We start from the raw sequence: 8979 nt of genomic DNA on the forward strand, positions 1-8979 counted from the left end.
GAAGCCTCATCCGGGCCACGCAGGCGCCAAAGTGGCGTGTTGTTGCTTAGCAACGCTATTCCTCTATCCGAGGCTATTCCTCTATCCGAGGTGATAGAGGAATTCCGTAAGTCAATGGGGGGAATATATGTTGTTTGAAAGACATTAGTTAAATAAATTGTGATGCTGTTTTTAAGTCCTGTGTGTACTATGTTCTCAGCAGAAAGTCCAATTCACACCGCATTCCAGCGTGCGCGCACGCGTACGCGCGCACGCAAGTCGGGGGACAGAAAGCCACTTACAAACCCGACACGGTATTAGAGGCTGGGCTGTGGAATTTGGGATGAAGGAAAAGACTTTGCTACCTACTTTGGAAGAACGAACTAGAGCGAGGTAACCACGAGGTGAGCATTATCCTATACTGCAGGAGCATACCTGAGCTGAGTAATGATTGGCGCTTAGCCAAGCAGGTCGGAAAGACTTGAAGCAGAGAGAATGGCATGGGCAAAGGTATTACTGAAAAAGCATAAGACCTTGCAAAGAATCTAGCTGGAGAAGAGTGCAGACCGGATCTTTGTGTGGCGAATTTTAAAGAGATGAGATTTTTTTTTTTTAAATCGGGTTTTTGATTGTTTTTGTCTTCGGTTTTGCTCGTTTTTCAGACTTTGCCTCTCTCACTTCCACAGTGGCTGAACCAGTCCTATCAACAGTGAACAAAGAGTTCCCATTCCCACATCCTCACCAACATTTTTTTTTGAGTTTGACTAAAGTTCCTTTTGTTTGTTTTAAATTTTCATCAATGTATATAGAACAAAATGCCATATTAAAGAGGGGAATGTGGAGGACTGAATAAAAAAGACACACATTTCTAAGCACATGTATATGTATGTACTTGTAATCATATGCATTCAGTATAAATTTAGGTAAATATAAAATATAAATACAAAATAAAATTTAAATATGATGCCTTGAGTATTCATCAAATACCTTTGCTTTTTTTATTATTTATTTATTTATTTATTTATTAAAGCGTTCCGTCTCTTCCCCACCGCCGCCTCCCCTTTCCCTCCCCCTCCCCCAATTAAGTCCCCCTCCCTCGTCAGCCCAAAGAGCAATCAGGGTTCCCTGCCCTGTGGGAAGTCCAAGGACCACCCACCTCCATCCAGGTCTAGTAAGCCTCACCAACATTTATTGTCAGTTGTTTTCTTGATCTTAGCTATTCTAATTGTAGTAATATGGAATCTCAAAGTTGTTTTAATTGGCATTTCTGTAATTGCTAAAGATGATGAACATGTTTAAAGATAATTCTTAGCCATTTTTCATCTCTTCTTTTGAGAATTCTCAATTGAGAGCTACAGCTGCCCCCGACCAGCCCTTTTTTTAACTGGGTCATTGGATTTCTTGATTCTTTTTTTCCCCCTTCATATATTCTGCATACTCTATCAAATGACTAACTGCCAAAGATTCCTCCCACTTTGTGGGTTTCCTATCCTATTCACTAGTTTATTGTTCTTTGAGCCATATATATATACATATATATATATATGTATGTATGTTAGTTTTATGAGGTCTTATTTGTTAATTGTCTTAATTCCTAACTGCATGAAGACCTGGTCAGAAAGTCTCTTCCTACACCTTTGTCTTGTAGGGTACCACCTATGTTTTCTTCTAGCAGTTACAGCACTTAATATTTCACATTGAGTTCTTTGATCCATTTCATGTTGATTTGAGTTCAGGATAATGCATGTGGGTCTAACTTCCATCTTCTACACGTAGACATCCAGTTCTCATACATCACTTGTTGAAGAAGCTGTTTCTTCTCCAGTGTGTATTTTTGGCGTCTCTGTCAAATGTCAGATGGCTGTAAAATTACATGCACGCATGTTTGGGACTTTTGTTTTCTTCTACTGATTTACTTCTGCTTTTGTTCCATTCCTATGCTACTATTATTATTGCCATTACTGTGCTGTTTTTATTATTATTACTGTAGTACTGAAATCTTAACACATTATATTCACTCCCTGGTATATGTCTAAAGGACTCAATGGCCTGTTTTACAGATATTTGCTCAGCTATACTCATCACGTTCATCATAATAACTAGGAAATAGAGACAACCTAAATGTCCTTCAACTGATGAAAGATAATGAAAATGTGGTACATATACACAATGGAATTCTATGTCAGCTGTAAAGAAAAAATGAAATCAATTTGCAAGTAAGTGAATGAAACTAGAAAATATTATACAGAGTGGGAGTAATCCAGACCCAGAAAGACAAATGCTGCATAGTCTCTGCTTCGTGGGTCCTACTTCTGCATCTTAAGATGTGAGTGTATAACTTGAAGTTCCCACAGAAAGCAGGGGTAGAAGGAGCTATAGAAAGCAGGATGAATTGGGAAATTGGAAAAATAAGGGTACTTTATCTGGCGGGAAGGAGGGCAGTCCAGAAGGAGAGGGAGGAAAGAGGGATAAAGGACATTACAGATGAAAAATAAAGCCATACATAAACATCAAGTGTATGTGTGTAGATGTAATTTAAATGAAAATGTAAATGAAGTTACATCATGTATGGCAATAATGCTCCCCCAAAGCTATAGACTACCTAACAAAAACTCCAGTGTTAGGCATGGGATGCCTTCCTTCAAGTTGTTGATTGGGGGAGTTCAAGAGACTCCCAAAACAATAAAATGATGTGGAAAGTTAACTTAAAGACAAAATTAAAAGCAGACCAGCTTGAAAGTGGTCGGTGGTGGAAAGAAAACACTGGCAGTTGAGATAAAGTTTGAGAATGAATAACACCTTCTGGACCAATTTGATATGGAGAATAAAAGAGAATCAGGATTCTAGTATGAACCCCAGGCTTTAGACCAAAATGTGGAGGGGTATATTACTTATAGAAGACACAGCAGGAAGGATGAGTGTCATTTGATGAACTGAATTGAAATAGCTTATTGGACTCATATAGAGTCCACAAGGCAGAGAGAGTCCTGAGCAGAGATAAAAATCTGATACCTAGCAGGCATTGTTTAATTGTGCTTTCACAAGGAAAATGTTAAAATTGTAAAAGGCACAAAATAGAGACAGGACAAGGACATAAGCAGGAAAACAAAGACTAAACAGAAGAAGACTTGTCACTGAGACATGAGCAAAGTATAAGGCAGAGTCTCACAGAAGTCAAGGGATCAGAAAACTTCCAGAAATAAGTGGTGAACAAAGGCCAATACCCTGAGTATACTGAGACTAGAACTGTGGAGAGGTAATTGAAATCAGATAGGAGTGGGCTAAAGTGGGCAGGAGAGACAGAGACAATGGTACCAATAGAAAGTTCTGAAAAGCTGCAAATAAAAAGAGCTATCAGGTCTAGGAACTCTGAGTTGTGGTAAAGGACAAATAACTTAAAATTGTATTGTTTTTACCATTTATAAGGAAATAATTCAAGTGGTACATATAGTCATGTTTTTCTATAGCAGATCTCCAGCAATTACTTATGTTGCAAAACTAAAAATTCCATGCTTACTAAACAATACATGCCTACTTCCCCTTCTTCCAAGTTTGTGAAATCACCGTTTAGTTTCTCTGAATTTGACTGTTTAGGTGTTCCATATAGGTGAGCTCATGCAGTTTTTCTGTTTTGTGACTGGCTTTTTTTCACGTGACCTAAAGACTAACAGGATTTCTTTTGATTTTAAAGCTGAGCGATATTCCACTGTATGTAAGTAGCATGTCTTCTTTATCCATGGAGAAGCACTTGGGTTACCTTTACCTTCGACTACTGTGAACATGAGTATGTAAATACCACCTTGAAATCCTGCCTTCAGGTATATTCCTGAACAGTATGTTTACTCATGTGCTTAATGGATCATATTTTTAAGTTTTTTGTTTATTTTCGGAATCTCTGGAACTTTAAAAATTATTGTTTTCAGTTTGGAGAGCCTATACTATTTTTTTAGAAATTGGTCTTATGCAAAAGACTATTGGTGGGAGCAATAGGTGAATCTCCACACAGACAGCAGTGAAGGTGTTGCCTCCAGGTGGCACTTGTTCTCTTGTACAAAGTACCAGGGTACAGCTGAGAGGAAGATGTACTAAGTCTGACCTTAAGAAAACTGCTTTTTTGCCGCGGTGGTGGTGCACGCCTTTAATCCCAGCATTTGGGAGGCAGAGGCAGGCGGATCTTTGTGAGTTTGAGGCCAGCCTGATCTATATGAGCTAGTTCCAGGACAGGCTCCAAAGCTACAGAGAAACCCTGTCTCAAAAGAGAGAGAGAGAGAGAGAGAGAGAGAGAGAGAGAGAGAGAGAGAGAGAGAGAGAGAGAAAAGAAAAGAAAGATGGGCTGGAGAGATGGCTCAGAGGTTAAGAGTACTTGACTGCTATTCCAGAGGTCCTGAGTTCAATTTCCAACAATCACATCCATCTTTAATGAGATCTGGTGCCCTCTTCTGGCCTGCAGCACACATGCAGACAGAGCACTGTATATGTAATAAAAAATATATATCTTAAAAAAGAAAGAAAACCCCCCTGATTTTGTAAGTGTTGACTAGCCATTCACAGGAGTAGAAGAACCAATTTAAGAAGCAGATGGTTTGCAAAGAACAGGTAAACTGAGAGTACATGAGTTCAAGTGCTACCCAGAGATCTGGATGTAGGGTGGATTGTCCTTGTGTGATGTAGGTGGGTCTTCTATCTATCTGTTTCTTTCATTGGTTAATTAATAAAGAAACTGGTTGGCCTGATGAGTCAGAACATAAGTAGGCAGAGAAGACAGAACAGAATGCTGGGAAGAAGGGCAGAGACGCAGACGCCATAGCTCTCCTCTCCGAGATGTATGCAGGTTAAAATCTTCCTGGTAAGCCACCACTTCGTGGTGCTACACACATTAATAGAAATGGGTTAATCAAGATGTGAGAGTTAGCCAGTAAGAGGATAGAGCTAATGGGCCAAGCAGTGTTTAAAAGAGTACAATTTGTATGTTGTTATTTTGGGTGTAAAGCTAGACGTGCAGGAGCCGGGTGGGATCGCATGGGAAGCAGCCCGCCGTTCCTCACAATACATGTGGATGTTGAATGTTGGCCAATGTAGAAGTCAAAAGACAAGAGTAATGTGGCAGAGTAGACTGAAGCTGATTGCCAAATGGCTACATTACAAGTAAACTCAAGAGACTCAACAGGCCTTTTATTTCAGGAAGCAACTTAGGTAATTTGCTTTGTTTAATGTTTTAAGTAGATATGTTACTTTAAATTTTTAAATTAAAAATGTTATGTGAATAGTACATTAGACTTATTTTAAATATTTTAAAATAACATAACTGTTTACTATTCAACTATTTGCAGACAGATATTTGCATTGACCAGTACATAGATCTTAACAATATTGAGTAAGGCTACTTCTTCCAACTTAAAACTGCAAGAGACAAGACTATTACCTAGAATTTTCTTCTCACTGGTATGCAAGGAAACGAGCCCAGATGGAGTTATTATAATAATTATCTTCACTTATGCCTATTTTTTTTCTGACTCAAAGTAGCTATTCAAATATTGGAGAGAAGAAAGATTAGAAGTAAATGGAGTTCACATGGGGGTCAATGGATTTCAAGGAAGATATTCTGAATTAACGCTCAGTGCCTGACGAACAGTACTGTACTGATGTCCACTGACAACTGGAAAGGAGGGTCTCAATGGTAAGATTGAAGAAAATGCTATGGATGAAAATTCTAATCCTAAGAACAATAGGAAAGTATACAGGCAACAAGAGAACAGTAACATTCTTTCCTGCACACCGGACATGCTTTCTGAAACCAAAAATATCTTACATAAACTTAAAGAAACAAAATAACAAGAAACAGAAAACTCAGAGAAGTCCAAATATCTAGAAAGATTCATCCTGTGATGAGGAAAACAGAAAGGGAAATCACGATGTTATGGGAAATAGGCCAGACAAAGAAAGACAAATAATACATTTTCTCACATCTGAAGAATCTAGATTTAAATGTTTCTGTATGTGGTCATAGATCAGAAAAGAGGACACAGACATGAAAAAGATCTTGGGGAGAAAGAATGATGCAACATCTGTGACAGGAAAGCAGAAAGGGGCTATGTGGAAGAGGAAGGGGATCAGCAAAATGGGGCAAACGGATGAGGAAGACTGAAGCATGTATGAAAATGCCATCATGCTACCCATTACTTTGCATACTAACTTTAAAAGCTGATTTAAGAAACCTATATATTTATACTCTAAACAAGTGGTTCTCAACCTGTGAGTTTCACCACCCACAGGGGTTGATGTCAGATATCATGTATATCAGATATTTACATTGTGATTCATAAAGTAGCGAAATTATAACTATGAAGTAGCAATGAAATAATTTTTTGATTGGGGTCACCACAACATGAGGAACTGTCTTAAAGGGTTACAGCAGTAGGAAGGTTGAGAAACACTGCTCTAAACCATCTCTTGAAATATATATATGTTTTTATATTATATATATATATACATATATATATATGGCTAAAAAGAGTTAAATGCAATAGTTTACTTCGTTTTCTTGTGAAAGCACAATCTTTCAACAATTTTCATGGATTTTTCATTGTAACTTGAAAAAAATTTTCTTTTAAATAAGTTTCTTCAAACTCCATAGGAAACTTACTGTAGAAAGAAACCCAGTGTGCCACCTAAAGGAGATACCGTGAGGTCTTTCTCATAGACAGACACATGAAGTAGATGGTGCAGCAGGTCACTGACAGCCTAAGTGTTCCAGAGAAGAGATGGATCTTGGATTTAGCTAGAGATGAAAATATAGCACTGTGTGAGATTTTGAGACCTTGTAAATAGGAAAGCAAATATGATAATATTCTTGAGCCATTGATACCATGGTGGAATGCTCTATCATACCATTTCTGACCACAGCTTTGGTTTTTTCCTTCTCTCTGGTTATGAGAACAAATTTCAAGGGTAGTCATGTCTACTTTGCTGTTCATAGTCCAGCAGTTAAGAACTCCATAATAACTATGCCCCAAACCATGTCTCGATGGTAGGTATAAGCCTTGATTCCTGCTGAATAACTACTGACCTTGTTATCACTAATTTATACCAGATAGGGTTTCAAGCCTTTCTATATGAGCTGAACTTCCCATTTGAAAACTCTTTATAAAGATTTTTTTAAATCAATGTGTGTTGTAGAATAGAATGTTAGTTTAACTGTGTAAAGATGTGTTGTATTTGATTGTGTTGCAGAATAATTGTTTAGCTCTGTAAAGATGGATTACATTTGTTTTTGCTGCATTTGTTTAATTATGTAAAAATTATATGTTGCTGTTTTACCTTGCCTGCTTAAGGCACCTGATTATTCTAATAAAAAGCTGGAGGGGCTGGAGAGATGGCTCAGTGGTTAAGAGCATTGCCTGCTCTTCCAGAGGTCCTGAGTTCAATTCCCAGCAACCACATGGTGGCTCACAACCANCCAGAGGTCCTGAGTTCAATTCCCAGCAACCACATGGTGGCTCACAACCATCTGTAATGAGGTCTGGTGCCCTCTTCTGGCCTGCAGGCATATATAGACACAATATTGTATATATAATAAATAAATAAATATTTTAAAAAAAAGCTGGATGGTCAATAGCTAAGCAGAGGAGGAATGGGCGGGGCTAGTGGGAAGAGAAAAAAGGGGAGCCAGGCAGTCAGACTCAGAGGAAGCAGGAAAGCAGGATGGACAGTATGTAGATGAGGTAAATGACCCTCAGGGCAGCACATAGATCAACGGAAATGGGTTGATTTAAGTTAAAAAAAAAAAGCTAGCTAGAAACAAGTCTAAGCTAAGGCTGAGCATTCCTAATTAGTAATAAATCTCTGTGTCATGATTTGGGGGCTGGCAGTCTTCCTACAAATGTGTACGGACTTGTGTGTGTGTGTTTTTTTTTTTAAAGATTTATTTATTTATTATGTATACAACATTCTGCCTTGGTGTATGCCCACACGAGAGAGGAGGGCGCCAGATCTTAGTACAGATGGTTGTGAGCCACCATGTGGTTGCTGGGAATTGAACTCAGGGCCTCTGGAAGAGCAGCCAGTGCTCTTGACCTCTGAGCCATCTCTCCAGCCCTTGTGTGTGTGTGTGTGTGTGTGTTTATATACATGTGGTTGCCCATGGAGGCCAAAAGCATCAACTACTCTGGAGTTAGTTATAGAAAGTTGTCAGCTGCGAGATGTGAATGCTGGAAACACAAATTCAGGTTTTCTGCAAGAACAGCAATCACTCTTAACCACTGAGCCATCTCAGTCCCACTTTTTGATTGTGTATCATGTACTATGATGTAATCATCATACATATTCTATGGCTGGAAAATAATGAGTATTATATGATTGCTGGTTTCAGAGTTCAATTTATAGGCATTCAGTTAAATTTGTTTCAAATCCTCTGAATTTGAATTATTTATTGGCTGTCTTAAGGTATCTATTGATGTGCTAAGAAACCATGACCAAAAGCAACTGGGAAAGGAAAAGGTTTATTCCTCTTATGTTTTCTTCATCACAGTCTATTTCTGAAGGAAGTTAGGACATGAACTCAAGGAAAGAAGCTAGAGGTAGGAACTGAAGCAAAAGCAAGTTAAGCTTACTGGTTTGTTCCCTAAGGTTGGCTCAGTCTGCTTTCCTATGCCACCAAGGATCACATGCCCAGAGATGGTACTGCCCCCAGTGAGTTGGGCCCTCCCACATCAATCAATCAATCAATCAATGAAGAAAATGCCCTACAGATTTGTCTCTGCTGTTCCTTTTGGAGACAAGGCGGGTGAACTACAGTTCCCAGCATCCCACCTATTATTCCTTTAAAAACGGCGGGATGGGTGTGTGGACAAACACAGGATAGACGAGACACGCGCAAAAGGAAGAGACGGGACACGCGGCTCCCACGTGGGTGCGCTTTAATGGGGAGAGGGAAACACAATAAGGGATGGGGTGTGCGAGACACACAAGGGGCCAGAGAGGGGTGAGAGAGAGCGAGACCTT

At 39.0% G+C, this 8979-nt stretch overlaps 1 long non-coding RNA gene across 2 annotated transcripts; it reads left to right on the forward strand.

The window, feature by feature from the left end:
- The first annotated feature begins 16 nt into the window (after window positions 1-16).
- On the forward strand, window positions 17-7514 carry LOC126495245 (uncharacterized). Of its 2 annotated transcripts, XR_007590122.1 has the most exons (5): window positions 17-106; window positions 203-383; window positions 2040-2195; window positions 5500-7390; window positions 7442-7514. It is a non-coding gene; the product is annotated as an uncharacterized lncRNA (long non-coding RNA). The 2 variants fall into 2 exon arrangements; XR_007590121.1 differs by lacking the exon at window positions 17-106 and having other exon boundaries at window positions 267-383; window positions 5503-7390.
- Window positions 7515-8979: the final 1465 nt, after the last annotated feature.

This window comes from Alexandromys fortis, unplaced genomic scaffold, assembly GCF_014885135.2.
Source record: "Alexandromys fortis isolate MF-2015 unplaced genomic scaffold, M_Fortis_MF-2015_v1.1 scaffold_456, whole genome shotgun sequence".
Taxonomy (NCBI): domain Eukaryota; kingdom Metazoa; phylum Chordata; class Mammalia; order Rodentia; family Cricetidae; genus Alexandromys; species Alexandromys fortis.